The sequence below is a fragment of the Mauremys reevesii genome, linkage group 2, assembly GCF_016161935.1.
Source record: "Mauremys reevesii isolate NIE-2019 linkage group 2, ASM1616193v1, whole genome shotgun sequence".
NCBI classification, from domain to species: Eukaryota; Metazoa; Chordata; order Testudines; family Geoemydidae; genus Mauremys; species Mauremys reevesii.
The window spans coordinates 51294302-51321047 of NC_052624.1; the positions used below are offsets into that span (position 1 = coordinate 51294302).

A 26746-nucleotide genomic window follows, 5' to 3' on the forward strand; every position below is an offset into this window, starting at 1 on the left:
TAGAAAGAAGATACTCTTCTCTATGTAGCTGGAGGTCGATTTAATAATACAAGAAAAAAGAACTGTTTCCAACTGTTGTCTCAGAGGTAATGGTTGAAAATGTGAGACTCATTCCCAGTTTGCAAAATCTTCTACTGAGTTCCATCATGTATTGAAAGGGATTTTATGAACAGTTTCAAGTCACTTTACTAGCATTATCTATTTAATCTTCACAAACCCAACCTGAGACGTGGGCAAGTCTTGTTAGCCCCATTTTATATGTATTACTATTATTTATTGTTATTATTATTTATTTGTGTTACATTAGCACATAAAATCCCAGTCATGGGTCAGGGCCCCATTGTGCTAAGAGTTAAAGACACAAATAACAAAGAATACAGTCCCGGACTCAGAGAACACACAATCTGCTGGTCAGGCAAGACACAATAGATGGACAAAATGGACAACAGAGTGAGTGAGGTTGCGGGGGAAGAGGTAAAAAACTGAACAAATGTAGCAGAAAAATGGAAATCTAGGCATGCCAACTACCTTATCACTGCCAGACAGTAATGATTTGTAAGGCTCACAGAAGAGGTAGGTTTTAAGGAGATTACTTGATCAAAACCACAGAGGTAGATCTGACCAAAGAGTAATAGATTTATTAGTGAATAAATCAATGCCAATTTTTAAAAGATCATAAATAATGTATTTGATGGATCGTACTCACACGTTTGATGAACTGGGCTATTGGTCTACATACTTACATGGGCTCCCTAACCTTAGCATTTGAACACCTCAGAAGCATTAATTAATTTATCTTCAATCCACCCCACAGAGATATGGAAGTATTAGTGTACATCTTTTATGGACATGAAGCTTAAGCTCTGAGTTAAGCAATTTACCTATCACCACATAGGAAGTTTGGGGTAGAGAGGAATCTGTTGAGTAGAGTGATGCAAAGAACCAATTTTTCATATTGGTGGCCAGACCACATAACTGAAAAACATTTTTGTTTCAAATAGACCTGAAATAAAAAAATTTAGCAAAACAAAATGTTTAAAAAAATTAATTTTTGGTCGAACTAAACATTTTACCCAATCCAAAATGAAATGTTTTGTTTCATTTTTTAGGCTTTTTTACCTTTTTAAAAAAAATGAAATTGAAGGAAAATTCAAATAAAAAAGTAATTTTGACTTTTTCAAAAAAAAAATCAGCCAAAACTTGGCTGGAATTTGGCAAATTTGACAGAAATTCACAAAATGCTTCAGCCAACTTGAGTATACATTTTTGAGCTAAAACTATTTCAACTAAAAAGATTCTAGTCCTAAGCCCAATTTAAACCATGAAACCATACTTCCTGGTCAGATAATGGGGAATGTTATGCATTAATCAATGAGGAGGGAGAAAATCATTAAATAAAATATTCACAAATATTATTTTGCCATATTTTGAAAGAATACAGGCTAGAAAACCTAAGTTCATGGTTTCCCATCATATGCTCAGATCACTAGACCACACCTCTCTCTCCCACATCTCTTTTTCTCTTCCTTGTTCTCCTAATCCCTTTATCTGCATCTACTTTGTGTGCTGCTTGACTATCTACCCATGGCTGTATGTGCCCTTTCCTAATATATGCTTTCCATGGATGGCAGGTATCTAAGGCCAGGGGATGCTAAACCTCCACTAACCCAGTCTGTGCTCTGCCCATACTCTGCCCCAAGGCCCTACTCTCACTCCCCCTCTTCCCTGAAGCTGGTGGAGACTCAGTTCCAACCAGTGGCCTGGAGCCTGGGGTGGCCAGAGGAGGCTCGGGCTGGTGCTTGGGCAGGCCTGGGGATCAGGTCAGCCAGCATGGCTTGGGCAGCTAGGGCCAACTGGCATATAATAAATAACAATAATTGGAGATATACCAATCCTAGAACTGGAAAGGACCTTGAAAGGTCATTGAGTCCAGCTACCTGCCTTCACTAGCAGGACCAATTTTTGCCCCAGATCCCTAAGTGGCCCCCTCAAGGATTGAGCTTACAACCCTGGGTTTAGCAGGCCAATGCTCAAACCACTGAGCTATCCCTTCCCACCCCTGGCTGGCCAGGACTCTTCTGGCTGCAGATGGGAGAAGTGGGCTCGGAGCTCCAGCCAGGAGAAGGCTCAGGGCTCTGGCCACAGGGGGGCGCTCGGGGCTCTGGCAGGTGGGGAGTGGGGCCTCAGACAGAATGGGTGGGGCGGGGCTAGCCTCCCCGAAAAGGGGGCTCACCCGCTGCCCATGATGCTTTCCATTCCCTCAGTATCCACTACTCTGAATGATCAAGAAGATTCCATTAGAACAAACCTCTTTTTAGAACATTCTAGTAGAACTCTTTCATTAGAGCATTCTCTTAATTCTTCGGTCATATTTCTTTCGTTTTCATTTCTAATTAACTACTTTCTAAATTTTAGTACAATTTGATATCCTTTGTCCCAACTGTGGTAGAAAAAGCCAAGATCCAATTATAAAACATTTTCCTTGCTTCAGAAAGTGGTGACATTTTCAAATCTCTGTGTCTAGTTTTATAAAGAATTTGGACAGAGAACAACATTGGAATCCTATAATTGTTCTGTGTTTTGAAGCATGATTTATGACAGGTGTGAGAGTACAAGTAAGTAATGAGGACAGGCAAACCAGTTCAATTTTCACACCACTAACTAACTGATCAGATGAAGCTGATCATTAGAAGTAATAACAACAATGTGTTGTTCAGAGGAAAAAGGATGAAACAGAAGTTCAATCAGGACTCCAGTTCCAATGCAAAGCTTTCAAATATAGTTTCCTATAGTATTATCACCATTTCCCCAGGGTCAAGTTACAATTAAGACACCGCAGCGAAAAGCTACTCCACATCATTGATCCTCACTAGTTATTTGCATGCCTTTCAGATTAACAACTAGACCCAAGGTAGATGACTAAAATGAAGCAGACTGAGCATTGTTAGTCAGTGCACTGAACATGATCAAGAGAACCAGTCAAGAGAAAAAGAGGGTTCTCTCTGAACTAAGCAATTATCCAAGATCTTGCAGTGTTAAGTGTACACAGCCTGCCAGATCAATAGCCAGTGCAGGGAAATGGTTTGATTTGTGTCACACATGGTCTAAGCAGTGGGTGCCACAACATATATCAGAGGAGAAGGACCAATTTAGTCTGCAGCAGAAGGGGCAAACTGATAGCGAAGGAAGAGAATCTGAAGAGAAAAAGCTGAGTAATTGTGAATACAAAGCTGTTTTGACTGTCTGCATTATTTAAGCACTGACCATGCATCCTGATCCATTATAGTTATAATAAAGCATTGTCTCTACAGTTAAAAATGACACATTAAAAATATTTTCTCCTTTTCATGGCTGGCACTGCCATGTGATATAGTTAATGCAAGAGAAAAATAAATTCCAGTAACCAAAGTCACGCTTTGTACTCTACTAAAGCCCAGCTGTCAGACAGAGTTAAGGAAATGATTGTGCTGTTTGTGCCATTTCTAATTAATAATAACTAAGGATTAATAAAGCAATTTGGAAGAAGAATGTACCAGGTAAGGATTTATGGACAGATGAAAGTTGCTTTATTGTTAATAATCATGAATAAAATTAAATGGGAGCTAAGACATTTTACAGTGCAGCAAAAAATGTTTAACACATTTTTCAAGCTCTGCTTCTCTTGAAAGAACATTAATGGAGGTAGAGGTACTGACAACTTGCAATTTTACCTAAGACAAATAGATACCATTACCTCAGTATCTGCAGCATTCTCTTGCACTTTCCTGTGTTACTGCAGAAAGTACCATAACTGACCCAAGGCAGGGAGTCACCGTGAGTGCTGGCATAAACAAGTCCTCTTGTGCTGAGTGTACCACATGCTTACAGAGAAACGCTGGGGTGCACCAAAAGGTAGGCTCTTCAGATTCTCACCCTCAGGGGGTTCACATAGATACTCATAGATTCTGGTGACAAAACAAAGGACTCCTCTACTAGGGCTTCGGGAAAGAAAAGTGCGGTTATCCCAGGTACAATTTCTTTAAGACTTTCTGTAAACAAACTAAATTACAGTTTCCAACCCAGCCCCTAAAGGTGGGGCTGCTCAAGCCGAGTGTCAGGGATACTTCCCGTTAGAAAATCATGCACTGGCCTGCAGATCCTCTGGCCAGAGTTCAGTTCTTTTGTTCATCTTGTTTTAATCCATTTTCACATGCTCCTGCATTCTCCTCCTCTCATAGCCTCTCCCCAATTGCATGCCACTCCCAAGTGTTGCAGCCCAGCTCCCAAGCTGCTCAGCCTTCTCTCCACAATCAGCTCCCAGACTGCTCCCTCTCACCTGCTGCTCCTGCCCACCCACATATCCTCTAGCTACTTACTTCCTGTGCCAGATCCCTCTCGCCTCTGGCAACACCTACCTTTCCTGTGCTAGAGGGATTATAGACCCATCTACTGGTTGACTACTGATCTGGGTGGTAACAGTTCCCAGTAATGAGCCAGAAAGTTCATTACAGTACTTTGAATAGTGGAGATACTGAGGCTAATTACTGCAAATGCAAATCTTATTTAATTATCTAAGGCAAATGACAAGTTACCACCACTGTACTTCTTGGCTCTGTGCAAGGAGAGGCACTCTTCCACACTTCCCCACATCCCTTTCTCATGCAGCTTTTCCACACAGACTATGGGAAACCAGTGTCATATCCTGCCATGTTGCAGGTTCACAGGCTAGGTGACCCTCTAGAAGTCTCTGCCAAGCCAAACTACTGTACAATTCTAATTTCATTGAGCAAACACCAGGCCTTCTGCACTGCAGTGTCACCAAGGCAACATGTTTGTTCCAAACCAGGGTTCTCATACTTCATTGTACCGTGACCCCCTCTGACAACAAAAATTACTTCATGACCCCAGGAGGACGGACCAAAGCCTGAGTCTGCCCACGTCCCACTGTCCTGGGTGGGGAGGCCAAAGCCCGAGCCCCGCCACTCTGGGGAGGGGGGCCAAAGCTGAAGCTTAAGGGCTTCAGCCCCAGGCAGGGGGCCTGCAACCTGAGCCCTGCAGCCCAGGGCTGAAGCCCTTCATCTTTGACTTCAGCCCTGGGCAGTAGGGTTTGGGCTTCAGCCCCAGGCCCCAGCAAGTTTAAACCAGCCCTGGCAACCCCATTCAAAGGGGATCATGACCCACTTTGGGGTCCTGACCCATAGTGTAAGAACCGCTGTTCCAAACTAATTGCCTAGCTCCTGCACACTAGGAGCCTTCTCCACCTCTCACTTAAACCAATCAATCAGGAATAACTCCACTTCCATTGATGAAATCAGACTGGTATAAAACTGGTTTGAATAAGAGAAGAATCAGACCCCTGGCCTGCAGATAATTAAGAGATTGGATTATTGGATGGGGAGTAGGCAACATTGTTATTCACCTGCAAGTAGAAACTAGTGCCTGGCATTTACCTTTCACATAATATCAGTCCAATTTTGATGGCAATTAGCATCATTCGTTAATACCAAGTGCAGCAGACAGCCTCGATGAGAGTGAGATTGTGTGTAGGACTGGAAAATTATTATTGTACATTCATTTATATTACAGCCATATGTACAGACCCCAACCAGGATCAGGGCCCCATTGTGCTATACACAGTGGAAACAGTCCCTGCTACGAAGAGTTTACAGTGAAGACAGGCAATGGGCAGGAGGTGAAAGAGAGGCAGAGTGACTCACATAGAGTTACACAGCAGATTACTAGTAGACCCAGAATTAAAACCTAGGTCTAAGGACCCCCAGGCTAGGTCCCTAGCCACTAGTCTAGCATATGGTATTCTGTTACTTGATGGAGGGAGAAGGAAAGGTATTATAATGTTTGTCTGTATGTTGTATTCTGTCTGTGGGTTTGTTTTTCATTGCAGCATCAAAGTACCATATACGTGAGGCTGATGAAGCTGCCTGAGACCATGAAGAGAACAGATATAGGTTTGCCACATGGATTCTCTCCTGTTCTTCTTCTCTCACTCTCTTCTCTTCTCTAGGTGAAATACACACCACCTAAATACAGCCCTAGTAATTGGGCTCTGGATGGATGAGTGCAGAGGAAGTGGGCAGGTGAAATCCATTGCCAACAGCTAGAACACAGGACTACTGCACAATTCCCTGCCCTATGGATAACATGGCTCTTTTGATGACCCATTCCTGGTTCACTCCATTCATGGCCTTCCAAACCATCCTATGGAAATGTAGAGGGAGAATTTTCTCTATTTCTGTTTTGGCATTAATGCCCACATGCCATCTTGAATTTCTGGGAACAACAACTAGGAATCCATCTTGGCTGCCCTTCTTCCCCCTCCTCAGTTATAGTTTCCCTCCCTTTCTACCGAAAGGCAGGAAACCGGGCAACCATATGACATATGATCTGCCCAGTAACAGCAGGGCATATAAGGGTTAGCAGGTCAGAGGGAAGCTGCTGCCCATCTGAGTGGCAGAGTGCTGGACCACCGCAGTGTGTTCTACTCGGGTGCATAAGCCAGAGCACCGTGCCTTAGGGTTGTGGGAGAGTTTAACACACTTGCACGCAAGGGTGAGCTGCTAGCTGCCACCCTCTCATCTGGATCTTACTTGCACCCACAACGACGCAGGGAAGGAGAAAGAAGAATCACCAGCATCAAGCAGAGTTAACCACATACCTGTTGCCTGAGGTCCACTCCTCCCTCACCTGATGAGTCACCTGGTCAGTTCTGGACCTGATCTGAATTGTGAGGTCGGGAGGCTCCAGACACAAGCTGCAAGAAATGGTAGAGACCTTTTAAGTCCTTCATACCCCTTACCTGGGGCCCATCTTGGGAAGGGATTAAACCCTTTTTGGTCACAGTCAGTAGAGTTATAGTGTCACCTTTACCTGTTTACCTTGCCTACATGTGTTGGGAGTCCTTTATCGCATACCCCATTTACTTACCTTGTTTCTAATAAACATACCTGCATTTTACTCCTACACTCCCTTTTATTTTGGGCAATCTTAAACCTCAATCATATATGCGGGTAGGGAGATGAATCTCTCGATGGGTCTCTGGTCAGCCTAAAACTAGTCAACCGAAAAGGATGTCCCATTGCCTTTACTGTGTGCCTTGCTGTTTAATACAAATCATCATAGTTTTGGTAACATGCCCTGCATGTGCATGTTTGCTACGTTGCGTCAGTTGATACTTTTCTACCAAGCAGTGGAACTGAGAGCAACCTACTGAATGTGGGCAGGTCTTGGGGAGGGTAGAAAGGAAAGAGACCAGGACAGATGACAAGTCAGGCTCAGCTCTTTAGCTTATCTTTCCTTTCAAGTCTACCTTCTACTGGCTCTGTATTCAGTGGGAGTCCAGACTCCATCTTACTATTGGCAGTGAAAGGAGCTGCTCCCTGGGGAGAGCCAAGAGGATAACATCAGATGACTTCTGCTTATAGTATCCTGCTCTTTCCACTGCAGTATATGAGCACTGTCAATAGTGCTATAACTAACATCTGTCATGTGATGTTTGATCTCTCTCTCATCTTCTCCATGGCAGATGTTAGTCAGATTGGTTAATGCACTACAGGAAGGCACTCAGATACTATGGTGATGATAGTATGGTACAGACGAGTCTCATCTTACGCGGGGGTTCCGTTCCGCGGTTAGCGCGTAAAGCGAAAACCACGTATAGTCAAAATTACATTGAGTTGAATGGCAGGCGAAATCGCCCACACTACAGTTACAGTATTAAAATTGTTATTTTTCTCTTTTTTTTTTGTTTTGTTTTGCCAGCCGCGTAAAGCTGAAACCACGCATGTTAAATGCGCGTAAGATGCGACAGACCTGTATTCAGATACTCAGGATGGAACAGAACCAATATATTATATAGAACAGGTGCATGACAGCTGTAGAGACTTCTGTGATAAAATCTTGCTACTCCATATTGAGGCCCCTCTTTCTATCTGACCCACCTAGTCCTATACATCCACATGCTTTACAATGTCAGTGGCACAAACAGCTACTAGCCACATAACAAATGTGCAGAGCTCTGCACATTTCTCTCTTGTTTACCCTCCCCCGCCAATTTCATCCATATTTTCTGGCAGATGCATCTCCTTATTTCCGAGTTATTTTGGGTTGCTTTTTGAAAACCAAAGGGGAAACAAGCACACTCACAGATTCTGGTCTGTACACACAACTGCTTATGAATTTTGGGACATTTAACCCTAGATCCTTTAACAGAAAACCTTATAGGTAGAAGGCAGTGCATTTCCAGTTTGAATAATATGTTGAGAGGGATTTGCAGAAGGGATAAGACTGGCATTATCATTATCCACTTGTTCATTGTGTAGAATAACCAGGACCAAGATAATCATTGCCATAAGTCTCTACGTTTCTGGAATTACATTCATTGTTATGAAAAAGTGTATATTTTAAAAGTGAATAAAACCATGTGATAAATTTTGACCTTGCTCAGATAATAAGCAGTACTGATGAATCAAGCTAATAAGCTGTCTTTTTTTAAAAATTGACATAAGTTGAGAAAATAAATTGTTTCTTAGCATCCTCCATTTTTCTCTGAGATGTAGTAGTAATTTTGTAGTGACAAATTTTTCCATTTTCTTTTTTCCCCTTTTCCTTGATTTCCATACTCAGGAGCCAAATGTCAAGATTGTCAGCTGGTTGGGATAATTTTTTATAGGACAAAAGGATGAGAATCCAAGTAAATAGCTTCCTTCTTGGATTATCCATTTACTAAACACAGCTGCAATTCTGCCTTCTGATTATCTCCCTGTTTCAATTTCATTTGGAGGATGACTTGTTATAACAATGGAATAGATCCTTTTCTCTGGATGCCACATGCTACAGATATATTATCATCAAAGAATTGACCTTATGATGAGCTAAATTCTGCTTACATCAGTATCAGTTCAAAGTAACACCAATGCCCTAAATGCAGGTATTCTAGATTTATATGTTTTCAGATGAGAGCAGAATTTGGCCCTTTGTGTTTAGCAACAAATACACCAGGTTACACAGGAGGAAGAAATCAAATTCATGTGCAGGAAGTGGACCCAATTTTCTTATCTATTTATTTACCTTGTTCTTTATGTATCCATTTATGTATAATTATCCCACACTGTATATTTAAGGAACTGAGTATATATGTGTACATGCATAAAGCCATTATAATTATCTCTAGAGTATTATTTTATAACTAGATTAGTGAGATTAATTTTTAAAGGAATTTGAATTGTTAACAGATCCTGTATGTTCATGAGCCCTAATGCATAGTGTAATATTTAAAAGAAGGTTCATTTAAAAACATTTATAGTGTTTTATGAAAATAACCAAAGTAGAAGAAACATTAAGAATAATGATAGTGGTAATAAAGAAATGCCACTAGCTAATCCTTCTGCTTGGAAAACAAAATCATGAATCAGATCCTCAGCTGGTTAAACCAAAGTATATCCATGTACTTCAGTTGAATAACTGAATCCAGTGGTGTCAATGGAGCCGTGTCAGTTTACACCAGCAAAGGATCTGGCTCTATATATTTTTATCTTATCCTTTCTATCCTAAAGACCTCATTGCCTTTCTACTGGATTTTAGTTTTAGTTTTATTATAGAGCATGGAGGAGTTTGGGATAGATTGTGCTCAGCCTCTACATGGGTGAGCAAAATAGGCACACAAGAGAATTCCCCATTCAGGAAACACAAAGATTCTGAAGGCACTAGCCTTTGCAAAGGAGGTGGAGAGGCCCTGGCACCACTCTTCCACACCAGCCTGCAGAGCTGACTAACAGTAGAGTGGAGTGCATACTGTGCCATCTGAGGGAAGCTCACCTTCTGCACACATTGAGCTGCATTCACCCTATGCTGACATGAGATAGTATGTATCTCCCTTATGCAGGAGCACCTGAGGGCCGAATTTGGCTCATGACACAAGCTAGGGCAGTCCTGAGATAAAAAAATAGATGAAGCGGTTGTTTCACTCCTTCTGTAAATCTGACCACACTCACTTTCTCTAAACTCTATTACCAGTAGATTAATGCCATAGAGGTCTATTGTTGACTCTTATGATGAGGAAACATTACATTTAGGGGATGGTGTGAATGAGAACAGAGAACACTCTAAATATAGTATCTTCATTTTTCCGGTTTATTTCATTTTTATGTTGTCAGAACTTCACTAGCAGGGGCGGCTCTAGACACCAGCAAAGCAAGCACGTGCTTGGGGCAGCCCATTTGCAGGGGCAGCAGGGATCCAGCATGGGAGCTGAGAACCAACAGGGGGCCCTGGGAGCTGTAGTTCCTTGGTTAGCTCCCTGCCTATAGAGCCAACCCTGGAGCAGGGAAAGAACTACATTTCCCAGCATTCACTTGGCCACTCCCAACAGGAAAGGAAGGGGGAGGGAGGGAACTGAGACCTCATGCTGCAGCCTGCTGTGAATGGAAAGCTGCACTGTGAAGGGTAGGGATGCCATATTTTAACATTCAAAAAATAGGACACTCCACGGGGAGGGAGGGTAGCCTCACCCTGCCACCAGCCACTCCCTCCAACTGCCCCCCACAGAAACCCCAACCCATCCAAGCCCTCCTGCTCCCTGTCCCCTGATCACCCCCTCCTGGGACCCCTGCCCCTAACTGTCCCCCAGGACCCCACCCCCTATCTAAGCACTGCTGGTCCTTGTCCCCTGATTGCCCCCTCCCAGGACCCCTGCCCCTAATTGCCCCTTGGGACCTCACTCCCTATCTAACCCTCCCTTCTCCTTGTCCCCAACTGCCCCCTCCTGAGACCCCTCTAGGACCCCACCCCCTACCTGTCCCCTGACAAGCCCCTGGGACTCCCATGCCTATCCAACCACTGCCTGTCCCCTGACTCCCCCCCGAACCTCTGACCCATCTAAGCCCCCTTCTCCCTGCCCCTGACTGCCCCCAAACCTCCGCCCCATCCAACCCCTGCTCCCTGTCCCTTGACTGCCCCACAGAACCCCCTATCCCTTCTCCAACCCCCCAGCCCCCTTACCGAGCCACTCAGACCAGCATGTCTGGCTCCACGCAGCGCCAAACATGCTGCTGCATACATGCTGCTGTGCTCCCCCGTGGAGCCATTGCCCCCACACCCAGCACCTGCCTTCCAGATTTGAACACCTCAAAATTCAGGAGTGCTCAAGCTCAGTTTGGGCAGTTGCTACTTCATTTCTCCCGAATCAAAAATACTGATCCACTGTAACTTGCTGTAGAAAAAGTAGGATAAAATTGAGCAAGAAATGCTTCCCAGTGGTTATTAGAACTGGAATTGCTATTTTCAACAGCCATTGCCTGTTTGTTTGCTTGCTTGTTTGTTTGTTTGTAAGGAAGACAGTGATATTGCATTGGCAAATTCTCCATAGAAAAAAGAGTGGAACAAAAGAATAATAAAGGCACCTCAACTTTTCCTCATTTATGTAGGACAGTCTTATAATATGCATCCAAATATCCTCCAATCACACAAGCTGAAAATTGTTCCACTTTACTCCAGTTCTGTAACCATATGGGAACCAATCCTGTCTGTGTTCTGCGCACACCTAAAATTCCTGGGAATCAGAGCTGGGGCGGCAGGGGTTGTGGGTGGCGGAGGAGAGCCCAGGGCTGGGGCAGCAGAGGGGTTCGGCGAGGAGCCCAGGGCTGGGGTGGGGGGCAGCCAAAAATTTTTTTGCTTGGGGTGGCAAAAAACCTAGAGCCGGTCCTGTTCACTAGCAATAATAATATGTTAAACAGATATATTAGCTACTGTAGATACATAGTGTTTCTTCAAGAATGTGTCATCTGAATTACCGATGATACCACTGCAAGTTAATTGTCTTAACAATGGAGAAGACTTTTTGACAAAGAGCAGAGGAGAGAGCATAATTTGAGACACATTTTTCTTTGAGGTAACTGGATCATAAGAAATTCAGAGGTAAATAAAACACACATAATAAACTCTTCCTAGTGCATGGGGATTCATAGGTACTGGAACTAGGGGTGCTGGGGGTGCTGCTGCACCCCCTGGCTTGAAGTGGTTTCCATCATATACAGAGTTTACAGTTTGGTTCAGTGACTTTCAGCACCCCCACTATACAAGTTGTTCCAGCACCACTGTGGGGATACTTAAAATGTCATGTACAATATGTTTTTAATTGCTATCAACCATACTATATATATATATATTTGGTTTATATATATATAAAACACAGGTTACATTTCAATGTCTACCTACATCTGAGTTTGAAAAATAAAAATTGCAGAATGCAAAGTACTATAAGTTATAAGTCACAGATGAAATGAAGCTGTTCAAAATTAGGTTTTAATCCTGAATTCCTTGCCTCCCATGTCTTCAGTATAAAACAAATGCAGAACTGAACCTTTACAGTTCCACCAATCTTATTTACATTCCATAGCACTGGACTCATATAAGTGACCCCTGGACTTCAATTGAACTGCTCACATAACTACTCTATAAGGGTAGAGGATGTCACAATCAGGCCTACCATGAGCTGCCATACCAAATAAACGCAAGAGGTCCCCTGTTAATTTTTCATTGTGATTAATCATAATATAGCTCTGTGAAAATGTTCAGCTAAACTGTTTAAGAAATTATTAAAAAATTTTAACTGGTTTCCTTAGAGTGCCCTCTATTATCTTCCAGCTACCCTAGAAGTTTGTTATATAAAATGAGTTCTCCCAGGTGGCACACAATTTGACTCTGTGGCATGCTGCATGCTTTCACCACTGCATTTTTCTGATAAGGCATTAATAGAGAAGCCCTTACTAACTGTATGTTATTGCTCCATTTTCCATAAAGAAGGTTTATTTTACAAACCCTAGTACTCAGGTGCTGCTGTTCTACAACACTTTTACAGTATTACTATGAGTTAATGGCACAATGACAGAGAACTGTGATTTCATATCAGCTGGGCTAAAACTTCAGACTTGAACAAAATGTTTCCATCACAAGAGACAATATTGTCAATGAACAAAAAGAGATTTTCCATTTATCTTGTCTGGTAGAGTATATACGGTATAAAAACATATTACAGCAGCACTTACTAGCATCACTTCAACTGAAGAGCGCTTTCATACCAAGGAAAATGTTAAGATTTATTTTACTTCTAACTTGGAGCCATTTGCCTTTCAGGTGCCCTGGCCACTTATGCTGATTATTCCAGATATTTGGTCTCATATGTGCCGTGAGCACCAAACTGTAATTACCTCATGCTGATTGAGTGACATCACCGACATTTATACTTCGATACTGTGATGTAAAAATTAAGACTTAACTACAAAAACAAGCAGAAGGAACACATAAACAAAAGAGAAAAGGGGCAGATTTTTAATGGCATTTAGGTACCGAAAGGTGCAGGTAGATTCTTTGTGGGTTTTCCAAAAGCAGCTGACTCCTTAGCTCCTTTTTATTTCAATCTTATCTTATTTTATATGGGCTTAATCCTGGACGCAACCACAGGGATAAATGCTTCCATAAATTTCAGTAATCATTAAATGATTTGAGATGAACTAGCACTTCCGGGGGCATTTTTACTGTACTGGAGTCACAGTTTGACAAATCCTTATTTTACGAACAAAATCTTTAGCAGATCCCCCAGAGCAGGTAAGAGACATGCTCTGACTGTTCTGACAAGGTTAAGTATTCATGAATTGCTGAGTCACATTAGACGATAAACCCCAATTCCCTGAAATCTGTAATTGAAGAGCAACATCAGATCCATAGTAAATGAAAGAGCACCAGATTGAATAACAACATAGAACTGGAGTGGAAAGCTTATGCCATCATAAACATTCAGACATCTGAAGACAGGTAAATCTTTGCTGGAATAGGTTATCAACCATATCTCTAGAGAAGCCGAAGGGGAGCCATGTAAGTACTGGTGATAAAACTTGCACCAACTACACAGTGGTTAGACTAACTATGGCATTAATGATTAGTGTAGTCTAATTCATAAAATATCTACATTACATTTTAGAATAATGTAATGTGATGAGGGATTAACCTTCTGTAATCCTGACCCATGTCCAAATGGTTGTAGCCAGGAAATAAAGTTCAGTCTCTCTAACTAGCATGTCAGTGTTTCATACCTGCATTACATGATGTAAGAAGTAAACTAAATGTTTAGCAAAAAATTAAGTAAATGAAGTCACCCTGGCAGAGAGCTGAAGGAGGTGGTCCAGCACTTCCAAATATTTCTGGGGGGAAATAGTGCTGAAGAGAACTGGGAGAGAGTTAAATCCTCCACTCTACACTCTGTTGCAGAATAATCACAGTTAACCCTTTGGGGATTAGAGAGCTACCGGACATTCCAGTGGGAGCATGACACAGACTGGAAACTGCTACACAAAATAATTCAAAAATGTCAAGACTTCCTAATGTCACTTGGGAAAGGCACCTTTAAAAACAAAACAAAACAAAAAACAAGAAGCCTGCTGCCTGGTGAGGCCAGATTGTTGACCACAATGTGACAGACTTGAGAAATGAAGTTCAGTCACGTGACGCGGAACCATTAAAAAATGGACTCATTAGAGACTAATTTGTGTTATGACCAATAAGTGGAGGAAAGCAAGATTATGGGAAGAAGTAGACATTTGTAGGGCTAGTAAAAACTGCGCTTCACAAATGAAGTGAAAACAAGCAAGCAGTGAAAGTACTGAAGTGCATCTAATTAAAACGGCACAGCATGGCATAAAGACAGATGATAAGGGTAAACAAAAACAGAGACCAGATTTGTTTGCAATAAATGTTAAGGTAACCACCACACAAAACAAAGAGATGCAGTGTCATGTATTCAATAAAAGTTCTATTCTAATGTACACACACACATGCTCACAATCAAAAGTACTGCACCCTAACACATGTATTCAAAATCACTTTCCTCCCAGAATCACACTGGAATTCAGGACTCTTCACCTTACACAATCCATTCCCCCTTCAGGCTCCATCACCTCCTCCTCCTACTTGTACCCTTTTGGGGGCCTGGATTCCTCATGCCTGCTTCTTGTCTCCCTTACACCATCTCCTTCAAGGCTTGTATTTCCCACTTTTTCTTGTTACTTTGAACCACCTGATTTTTTAATCCATTCTGCTTCAGGGTCCCCAGCTGCAGCCTTCTATTTCTCCCTCCTGTTTCAAGGTTCTCAGCATTAGCCTTCATTCAATTCTTCCTGGCTTCAGCTTTCCTTCCCACTTATCCCCCAGCTCCTTCTCCATCCTGCCCAGCTCCTTGTGTGCTGGTCTCAGTGGCTCACCCAAATGGGTCTCCCTAGAAGTTCCTTCTTGGTGGCTCCTGTGGTAATCTCTCCATGGTCACCTCCATTGAGAGTTCTCTCCAGCATAGGGTGACCAGATAGCAAATGTGAAAAATAAAATTGGGGTGGGGGTGGTGTAGTTGTCTATATAAGACAAAGCCCCTAATATCGAAATGGTCTCAATAATATTGGGACATCTGGTCACTCTACTCCTGCAGCTCACTCCACTGATGTTTTCCTCAGCAGTGGTGGCTCTTTCTGCAGTCTCATTAGCTGTCTCTCAAGAAACAGTTCCCTCCAGTGTAGATCCTTCTCATGGTGGTGGCAACTTTATCTGATGCCAGCTTCCTCCTGTTCCAGGAATCATAGTTGCTTCTGGGTAATGTAGAGGGGTGATGTAGTGTTAGCTCCAGTTTCTGACTTCCTGGCTGGAGCAGTGCTGGAAGGATGCAGGGGTGGGGGAACACAAACCTTTTTTTAATTCAGCAATTACAAAATTCAAAATCTCATTACAATTTCAGCATTTCCAACCAGCTGTACATAAGGAGGTGGAGCCAACAGCAATCCTCAACTCTCTGTGGAAGGGCTCTTCAGGCCAGAGTTTGGGTACTTCAATTTTAAAGTAGGCTGCACTTCTCTTAAAAAGATTGCTCTGACAGAATGAAGGGTTTCTTCTCAACTTATCAGTAAATCGGGGTCAGCTATCCAGAAATCTGCTACTCACAGCACATTCCATGTACTGCAATAGAGAGGATTCAAAAAGCTGTATTCCTAATCATCCTGCACCACATATTGTAAAAAAACTGTCTCTCTATGCCTTCCTTCCCCCCATACCCTACCTTAACTTTCATTCAGATGTTTAAATAGTCTACACATTCTCATTTTGCTAAGGTGGCAGAAGATTATATACTATAAGAGTTCCATCTATCATTTTGTCAACAGGGCTAACCTTGAATGCAGTTTACTGACCAAGTGAAAGCAGGTGAAAACAGGGATGAAGCAGCACAAACTACAGAAGGTAAAAATTTGCTCTCACTTATACCCACGCAACTACATTGACTTCAGCGTCTGATGGTAACTGAGAAAAAATTGGCCCATTATGTTTATCTTGCCCTTCCTGGGTTGGTTCAGTTGCTAACCCTATATGCTATAGGTAGATTTCTCATAGTCAGGATGAGTATATGGAATAAATGTGCACTTCGTTTAGCAAAACAGACCATTAAAAATTGATGCAAAGTGGCATCACTGTTGTTCTTTTGCATCTAGTCCTGGGTTCAACTGGGGATTACATTGCCTGATGTCCTACATGTTAATAATTGCTGAGGCTGTCATTTATGAGGCTATCAAGAAGAATGCTTCCAGCTTTCAGGGGAATTTCATTTAAAAGACTGGAGTAGATACTGACATGCCCAGGTGGCTGCTTCAATTAATTGCTTCAATTAATTGCTGCTCAGATATCCCCTTCTTGGCAAATATTAATAAGATAATCAATACACATCATTTTGCTGCATTTAACCATTTCCATATTCTCAAGTGCTAATTCAAATTATGCAAAAAGATCTGCTACTTAGTTTAAAATTCGTTAAAAAATGTAATCACAACCATGCAGAGGGGATAGTGCTCTTCTGTCATCATAATGGTATGAAAATGTAATGATGCATTCCAACAGAGGAATATTTCTTTCCTTTGGCGTTTATGATCAGCTGTCGTAGATACAGCCAACATTAAGCTCAGAATATAACCCACGTATCCTTCAGTAGGTGAGATGGACCAGTCATCAGGGCCAGCTTTAGGCCAATTCCCCCGAATCAGGCCCCGCGCCGAAGACGGCCTAAGAGGGCCCCGCGCTCTAAAGAAAAGCGGCCAACTTAGGCGCCTTTTTAATTTTTACTCACCCGGCGACGCTCCGGGTCTTCAGTGGCATTTTGGTGGCGGGTCCTTCACTCGCTCCGGGTCTTCGGTGGTGAGTCATTCCTGCCGGGGCCCCATCAAAACTATTCGAATCGGGTCCCGCACTTCCTAAAGCCAGCGCTGCCAGTCATGACTGTTGCCATGTTTATGAAAGGTGCTTTTCAGAGCTGAGTTGAATTGTACCATAGTAATGTTATTTAGAAAACAATTCCCTACCACTATGTCTACACTACCCTCCGGATCAGCGGGTGAGTGATCAATCTATTGGGGATCGATTTATCACGTCTAGTGTAGATGCAATAAAATCGATCCCCGATCGCTCTGCCATCGACTCTGGAACTCCATCGCGTGCAAGAGGCGGAAGCAGAGTTGACGGGGGAGTGGCAGCAGTCGACTCGCCACCGTCCTCACAGCCAGGTAAATTGACCTAAAATACACCTATTCGTGTAGCTGAAGTTGCGTATCTTAGGTCGACTCCCCGCCCCCACCCCACCCCCAGTGTAGATCTAGCCTCAGTTGGGGCAATGTACAAGAGGGGAAAGGATTTAAAATGTACTGTTTTGTACAGAGTAAGAAAATAAAAACATCCTACAACATGAAGAAAATCAATCAACAGTCTCATACAAAAAGAAGTGGGGGAAAAGATTTGGAATGCATGCATTTGAAGTGTGTGTGTGTGTGTGTTGATAAACATGGGGCAAAGGAACCATTCTTAAAAAACATTTCTGAAATGAAAAATTATCCAGATGTTTATTTTTTAAAGTAGGAGGAGATGATGTGAGACAGATGTCAAAGAAATGTAAGTTTCATGTGCACCACACTTAGGCAGGATCCCCTGCTAACATAAAAGAAAACAAGAGGGATCCAAGAGATACATCCTATAACTACAAAAACAACGAGAAGTCCGGTGACACCTTAAAGACTAACAGAGGTGCCACTGGACTCCTTGTTGTTTTTGTGGATACAGACTAACACGGATACCCCTCTGATACCCTATATCTACACTGCAAAAGAAGCCCCATGGCAGCAAGTCATACCCTACCATGTACATTGCACAAAAAGAACCCCCAGTACAGAATCATACCTTATGTCTGCACTGCAAAAAAAAAACCCACCTGCAGCAGCAAGTCTTAGAGCCTGGGTCAACTGACTTGGGCTCACACTATGAGGCTAAAAATAGCAGTGCAGACATTCCCACTCAGGATTAAGCCCGGATTCTTATATCTGATGAGGGAGGTAGGCATACATACCTACGGTGACCAGATGTCCCATTTTTAAAGGGACAGTCCCATTTTTGGGGACTTTTTCTTATATAGGTGCCTATTACTCCCCACCCCAATCCCGTTTTTTCACAGTTGCTATCTGGTAACCCTATATATACCCATCAAGAAAGAGATCTCAGATAGAAGCACCATTTAAAAACAAACAGTGCCATTTTAAAATCAGTCTGCCATTGTGAGCAATCAAAGTAAAGAATGCAGGGAAGGGGTAATATGATCACTGTTGCTCAAACAAGTAAGTGAACATGCAGCTGCATTCCAAACAAGCTGCAGGCAACAGAGAAGCCCTGCTAGTAGAGAATTACAGTAAACATGCCTGATGATCACAAGGGAATGTATTGATGTTGTGAGGTTAAGCATGGAATAAATAAAGGCAGAATTGGTCTGTGCCAACTGACCTACTGGAAAAAAAATACTTTGATAAACAACTGATGCATGGTCTGTCATGGGAAAGGCTTGGTCAGAAGCAGTTCCAAAACTCTTAACCTCGATTCCTACTTCTGAGCAAGTTCCCACAATAAGTAAGAGCACAAAAAGGAGACAGAGCATAACAATGATATCTACCCACCAGTAAAATATCTGTTTTCTCAGGGTTGAGGACAGGGTTGTTCTGATGCTTCCATCTTGCAATATCCTCCAGCCAAAAGATACAGCATATAGTTGTGCATCATCAACATCATAATGATATTCTCCCTTATGTTTGGAAATGGCCTCAAGAGAAGACCTCCTCTAAATGCTGAATTACAGGGGAGATAGCATAGTTAAGTAATGGATTTTCTAGGAACTACTTTGTCCTTCTACAGATGTTTAAGTCACTTGTGAATAAAGCTCATTTCACCTGCAAAAAGCCAGAGTGATCAATGGATCCAACCAACTTCATAAAGGTATGTGCACTTCTCCCACTGAAGTCAGTGGCTGGTGCTTGTACATATCTGAGGGGGCAAACCGACTATGTCTCCCATCTATGTACTTTTACATAAGGATTTTGTTCTCCCTTCCCTTTTTCTGTTCTCTCTCTCTCTCTCTGATTTTGTTTTTCACTCCTAAGTGGATTCTCCTAAGCATAACTTGAACCAATACCATTCAAGTTCAAGTCATCCTATCAACCCCACCTGTTACAGCATATTTGCAATGAGGCTAAAAGAAATGCACCGATTCCGAAGCACAAACTGAATGCAAAAGGCTTTTGACTCCATTGATCTTTCTTATCTTGACTCATTCCATGTACCTCCAAAATTTACCAATAGGTCAAAAGCTGTTCTGAGGGCACAACCCAAAGGTCATAGATATCAATGCATAATTTGTCTTAACTTATTGACAATTTACCTTTTACCTCAAAATCTGAAGACTATTGCTGTTGCCCACTTTGTGTGGTTAGCTAGCTTCAGGGTATTGAGAATTGTTTCATTTAGGAGAAACTGATGATAGAGTCAGATATTTTCTTTGATGCAATCTTATTTATTTACAAGGAACATACAAAGTTTGGTTTCCCCAAACAAGGGATGAACCAACAATAGGAAATAATTTCTTTGCTTACCACCTGCAGCCTCTTTAATCAGCTTGCCCAGACTCAGAAGCCCCTTCTCTTGGCTTCTCCCAGGAACATACACCATGCTTGTCCAGGCTGTATCTATCTCTGTTTTTTAATCTATGTGCTGTCTCCTGCTTCTCTTATACATACACACCCTTAACCAAAACAATGCCCAGCCAAAGCCCTCTTCCCACACATGGTTTGAATTCCTGGCTAGACTTTTTTTTAGGTGGGGGGCTGCTTAACAGTGTCTCACAGCTATCTTAAATGACAGGCAGTGACCACACCTTCTAGCCTCAATGACGCTTTGCCCACAACTCACGGCATTATTTTATTAGTTGTATTATAGCAGCACCTATATGTTTTATTTGAGACGAGGGCCCCATTGTGGTTGACACTGTACATACCTGGGGTGTTTCCACACTTAGCCCCCAGACCCACCCAAATCAGAGCCTGTGTCAAGGCTCTCAAATGGGAGGAATTCTGCCACCAGCCCAGATCACATAGATTCCAAGGCCAGAAGGGACCATTGTGATCCTCTAGTCTGTGTTATACTCTATACATAGAACTTCCCCAAAATAATTCCGAGAGCATATCTTTCAGAAAAACATCCAATCTTGATTTTTAAAAGTGCCACCATGACCCTTGGTAAATGGTCCCAATGGTTAATTACTGTCACTGTTAAAATGTATGCCTTATTTCCAAACTCTTTATATTCCAGCAATTTCACTCATGCCACCATGTTGTTTCTCCCCTGCCCTCTTAGGCACGAGCTTCAGTGGAGGGAGCTGCATAGCTCAGCTCCAACACCAGTGATGCCTCCCCACCCAGGCAGTAATAGCCCTTTTGTGGCACTGGGGTTTGTGCCATCAGGCCTGGCCAGTGTCATTGCAGGGCCAGGGACCTCAATATGCCACACAGCCCCCATCCAGGCTCAGCAGTCACATGAAGCATCCCCTTTTCCCCAGAGGTTTACCCCTGCCCCCCAAAACACTCACAGAGTGGGGTGTCTGTGCCAGTTGCTGCCTTCCTGCTGTGGTGGGGGTGTCTGGGCTTCTCCCCAGGTACCTGCAGGAAGTGGTGAGGTGCACGGTGGCCAGTGTGAGGAAGCAGAGCCTTGCTCTCTGCACTGGATCACAGGAGTGGGGCCAGGCTAGGTGCCCCATATTGACACAGAGAGGGCAGCGGAGGGTTCATTGCCCAGCCACCATAAGTCGAGGCCCACCCAAATTTCCATTCCTAGCTGTGCTAAGATCATCCTGCCTCTCTGTAGAAGTCTCATTTACACAAAAAAGAAAACTAATATGAAATATTGAAGACAGGAGATGAATTAATGAAGTCAGAGTCAAAGCTTTCTCAAACAATTACCCAAATAAACAACCACCTGTAAAGCCACCTCATCTGTCTGAGCTAACTATCAAGCTAAATACAGATAAGTGTCAGTATAAGTAATAATGTGGCTCCCTGAGCACTAACCATGTGAGACTCATAAGTGACTGAGATAAAAAATCTCAATACAGCTTTACCAGCATTTCTTTAATGTTCTAATCTCTTTCAGGATTTTGTTCTGATTCTCCTTGAAAGAATCCAGAAACTAATAAAAATAAATTCATTTTATGAAGTCTCCTTATTTCCATCATTCATTCAGAGAAAGAAAGAGGCAGAAGAGGAAGAATCTGTCCTTGCAAAGATTTAAAATTACACTGAAGTTAGAAATTCTAGGGAGCCGTGCTCCTCTAGTAACTATATTGGGGATTTGTGATAGTAATTTGGTGAAAACTGGTGTGCAGACTAAAGCAAATAGATTTGGTTTTTAATGATACCTCTGCATTCTGAAATGAAGCACAGCAGCAGGTAGAAAGATCCTGCAGGGATTACAAAAAGATATCACGAGTCCCTGCACTAATGAATGTTTGTTAAGCCCTATTTTATTATCTCTATTAATTTCTTTACAAGAACCTGTCTCTGTTGAATACTGTGGCAAAGTTAGTAAAGAATATACTACATAAAGTATTAACGGGCTGAAGCCATTCAGGAACAAGGTTGGTTTACATAATATGTACTTAAGGATTTATATGAACAATTGTCTTTTCAAGAAAGGATCACTTTACTATATAATTGTTGTTTCATGTATCATGGTTTGGATTACAATGGAGAGAGGGATCAACATTGATTAAAAATTAAACTGTGCTTTTATTTTACGTAATTATAAACCAATTATCTGTACATAGATCTGACTTTTCCACTTCTCTCATCACAATCTGCTCTCTGGCTTCTTTTTATTTCTTGGTATACTTCCTAAAGACATTTGTAAAAGGTATTCAGCCTTATGGGCACCATGTAGTTTCCTGCATCTTACTTTTTATGGACATTATCTGAGAATGTGAGAGTTCAGGATGGTGGGAGTTGATCACTCAGAGGGCCAGAGGTCATCATTGCGTAACTACAGCATGTTGCTGCTTCATTTGATTCCTTGACATTTCTTACTCCCACCATCAGGATGCCACCTGCTGAAATCTTGGAAGTGTCTTAAGTGGCTGGTTCCATTTGTAGTGGAAAATTTCTAGGGTTGGATTGATTCCCATGGGCATTCACCCCAGAACTAGTTGCCAAAAGCTATGGCAAATGTTGTCAGATTTTTCATCCAGCTCCATGTACCCAGATCTGTTCTTAATACTACAGATGTAAATACCTTTGCACTTGGCAGATCAAATAATACATCATCAATAGACGGCAATAAGAAGATGCTCTCAGTCTTTTGGGACTAATGCAGCTCCTCCAATGACCTGGTTATTTTCCCACAATTGCTGATCTACTCTGCTACTTTCAACTGGTGAAATACTAAACTTTCCTTGCAATCTTTCCAGTTTCCTTCTTTTAACAGCCCCTTAGAGCTAATGAAACCCTACATTTTGGAAATCTCACCTGGAACACACACAGAGATCTAGTTCCGAGTTTTGTCCTATTCTCCAAGTTTCTGTCTCTTGAGAATATCTCACTGTATTTGCCAAGTATGGTCAGTGGGTCACATGTTCTTCTTGGTCCCCATTCTTGGAGGATATATCACCATCAAATCCATTGCCTGTACTGCCTTGCTACATGGGATACCTTTGTGCCAATGATAAATTCCATGTGCTATTGTTTCTTATGTCGTGGGTTTCTTTTATTTAGCTTGTGTCTAATCACTGGCTTCGAAAGGCTTTTATTACAGGTCATCAGCATTAGGTCACATTTGTCTAAGCTGGCAGACTGAGTTTGTGTCATAAACAGTTAGTTAAGGGTTAAGGTCTCTTTTACCTGTAAAGGGTTAACAAGCAGTACCTGATGAACACCTGACCAGAGGACCAATCAGGGACAAGATAATTTCAAATCTCTGTGGAGGGAAGTTTTTTTTCTGTGTTTTTTGTTTTGAGTTGAGTCTCTCTTTGGAGCTAAGGGAGTCCAGACACCTTTTTCAAGTCCTCCAAGATTTCTGCAGTATTGTTCATCTATTCAGGCTAGTAAGTGTTAAACAGGCGAACTAGTATTATAAGTTTATTTCTACATTTGCAATTGTGTGTTTTGCTGAAGGAATATCTTTATTTCTGTTGCTGTTACTTTGCTTTTACTGAGAAAGAAAAGGGGAGGGGGAAATCTCTCCAGGTTTATAAGTTAGACCCTGTGTATTGTTCCATCCTGGTATTACAGAGATAGTGTACTTTCTTTTTGTTCTTTTAATAAACTCTTTTCTTTTTAGGACTTGATTGATTCTTCTCTTGTTTGCATTTTCAAGGGAAGGGGAGGGGGAGGTGAGTCCCTCTTTGTGTTGAGTCAAGGATTTGACTCGGGGTGTATCTCTCCGGAGCAGGCTGGAGAGAGGGAAGGGGGGGAGGGGAACTGGCTGTTTCTCTCTCTCTGGTGAGATTCAAGGGGTTTGAATCTGGGTTCCCCAGGGGAAGTTTGGGGGACAGGCAGTGTGTTACCCACTTTAAACTTAACTGGTGGCAGCAGAACCGGATCTAGACTAAGATTAGTTTAGAGGAGTCCATGCAGGTCCCCATCTTGGAACCCAAAAGCTCCAAGTGGGGGAGAAGACCTATGACAGTTTGTTACTTATTAGTGCAGGTTTTACATTACAGCTGGCCGCACAATCCACCGGGAAATACATAGATTGAAATTAATAATAACGATCATTAAATAATCTATCAGCAATGTATAAATAACTAAAATAGAAAAAATAAGTGCTGTAGGAGCCTTTATCCCTTACTCTTAAAACCTTTTACAAAAATGACATGATACATCAAGTCACAGCTTCTCCCCTCTGTAGGCATAGATCTTGCTGGGCATGAGTAAACTTGCATGTAGCTTGATTTGAGTGCAAGGTTAAACTGTAAACAAGACAGTGACAGGCAGCTTGATTTGAGTGCAAGGTTAAACTGTAAACAAGGCTGTGTGCTGGAGACAGTCTTTTTGGGCTAGTGGAGATGAGTGGGAAGACCCTGAACTGATAAGCTTGACATGTAAATAAGGTGAGGGCATGAGGGATTGTTTTTTACAGGATCTGCAAAATGACTGGTCCTTATGTGATCCACACAATGTCCAAATCAATTAGATTCAAGAAATATAGATGTTTGTAGTTAAGAAAAATTCATATAAACTGTGTAGTGTGTGACATGATTTGGAATTCTGGTATCACCCTGTATCTAAACCCCCTGCATCAAGGCCTGGCAAGCATGTGCATAGAGCTGTTACATGCCTAATAAAGTAATCTGAGTGATGAGCTGGAGTCAAGCTGAATTTTTGTACCCCAGAGAACTGGATGAAGTGTTCTCCCAGGACTGGACAAGGTGTTCCAGATAAGCCAAGTGGAAAAAGTCTCAGCAGGAATCCTGACACTCTCCACATACCAAAGAAACCAACCAAGAACATGGAAATTAAAAATACCTCCCCCCACCGGTATACCGACCCTGGGCCATTTTCTCCATCCCCAAAAGCCTGAGAAAACAAATGAGCCTTGCAGCATACTCTGAAAGTCAAAAACTTTGAGCTGTTTCAAACTAAGGGAATGAAATCCGAAGTAGATAAGCCCTCATGACATATGCAAGGCACACTTCATTGACGTTAATAAAAAAACCACAAAATATGTCAGATATACATTTTTTTAAAAAATGTTAAACAATTTTCCTATTGCAAAAGAAAGCAAGAAAGACACTGCACACAACAGCTGCTCATCTCCTTGCTTAGTGCACTCCTGGAAGGCTCTCAGACACCATGGGGATGGGTGTTATACAGGGGTTCTCAAACTGGGGGTCAGGACCCCTCACGGGGTCACAAGGTTATTATGACACCCCCCCCCCATGGCCTAGCCAGCATGTGCATAGAGGTGTTACATGCCTAACAAATTAATCCTGTAATGAGAGAAAGTTCTGTTCTAAGTTCAGTTATTTGTACTACACCAGTGGTTCTCAAACTTTTGTACTGGGTGACCCGTTTCACATAGCAAGCCTCTCAGTGCGACCTCCCCCTTATAGATTAAAAACACTTGTTTATATATTTAACACCATTATAAATTCTGGAGGCAAAGCGGGTTTTGGGGTGGAAGCTGCATGCATTGCTCCCTTTTCTCCAAGGGATTACCTTGGACGGACTTATTTTCATGTGCTTGCTTACAGCTTTCAGTTGTTCTGACCCTCTCCTTGCATAGCTATTTGGAAGGGTTTCGTTTTCTTCTGAGGTATTTGATAGTACTTCCCTTAAGTGGGAATTCAGTGTGCCACAGATATTTATGATAAGTTTTTTATATCCCCAAAGTTTTGTGTGGATGCCAGAATTCTCAGTATTTGCATCTCTCCCCTCTTTCTGCCAAGTTGCAGGTAAGAAGATATCTCCTATCTTATCCTCTACAAGGCATTTAACACTTTGACCCTAAGCAGTTATTCTAGACCCTGGGGCCGAATTCCTGGCATTCATTTCTTAGCCTCTCCCCAGGTAATAAACTCTTTATTTTATTTTCACATCTCCCTCTCTTCCCCATGGTCAGCTCTGTATACCAGCTGTGAGTTTTCTGCTGTTTAACCCTCCAACAAAGAAGAAATTGAGTGTTTCCAACGTTTTTTTTCCCTAATGTAGCTTCTAGCTTTTGGCATAAACCACCCTTACTTAAACTGGCGAATGGGTAACTAGCTCCTGGCTAGTTACTACCTTAACCTTTCCAAATCATTTTGGTCCATCCTAACTTTTAAACATTGTTATAGTTTGAAAGCTTCCTAAATAATAGTGCTCATTTTAGGATGCACTTTAAAATACATCATTAAAAGTAGAACTTTGCTAAGAAGTGGATGTGACAGGCAGTGTATACTGCATGGAGTGCTGCCATCTTTTGGTTATACAAATTAGGAATGTTGCAAGACAGCTCTGACAATATTTAATTTAGCTGAATATACACTGCCAGCATAATATAAGTGCTAAGTATTAAGTATTATTACCATTACTACTACTATGTGTTAAATTAAATGACTCACTCAAATACATTTTATAAGGTTTCTGTTTAAAATAATATGTGATCTCATTTAACTTTTTTTTCTTCTTTTTTACTGTATGGAGGAGCCATGAAACAGAACAATGGATGATATAGGGATATAGTCTCCTCTCGACGCACAGGAAGATACAACAGTACATCAGGCATATGGAGAACTATGCTAGTAAATCATATCTGAAAGTCCCTATACTAAAACTAGCCAGCAGAAGGCTAATACTGTAGTATCCATGAGGTAAATGGGATTATTTTTACTTAGCAAAAA

At 42.0% G+C, this 26746-nt stretch overlaps 1 long non-coding RNA gene across 2 annotated transcripts in view; it reads left to right on the forward strand.

Moving 5' to 3' along the window:
- Positions 1 to 10382: 10382 nt before the first annotated feature.
- LOC120399057 overlaps positions 10383 to 26746 on the forward strand; it is a 50749-nt gene continuing 34385 nt past the window's right edge. Inside the window, exons 1-4 of one of the 2 annotated variants that reach the window (XR_005594936.1) lie at positions 10383 to 10437; positions 16188 to 16263; positions 25814 to 25934; positions 26550 to 26716. This is a non-coding gene — a long non-coding RNA (uncharacterized LOC120399057). The remainder of the gene's footprint in view (positions 10438 to 16187; positions 16264 to 25813; positions 25935 to 26549; positions 26717 to 26746) is intronic. The other variant, XR_005594935.1, reaches the window with a different exon arrangement.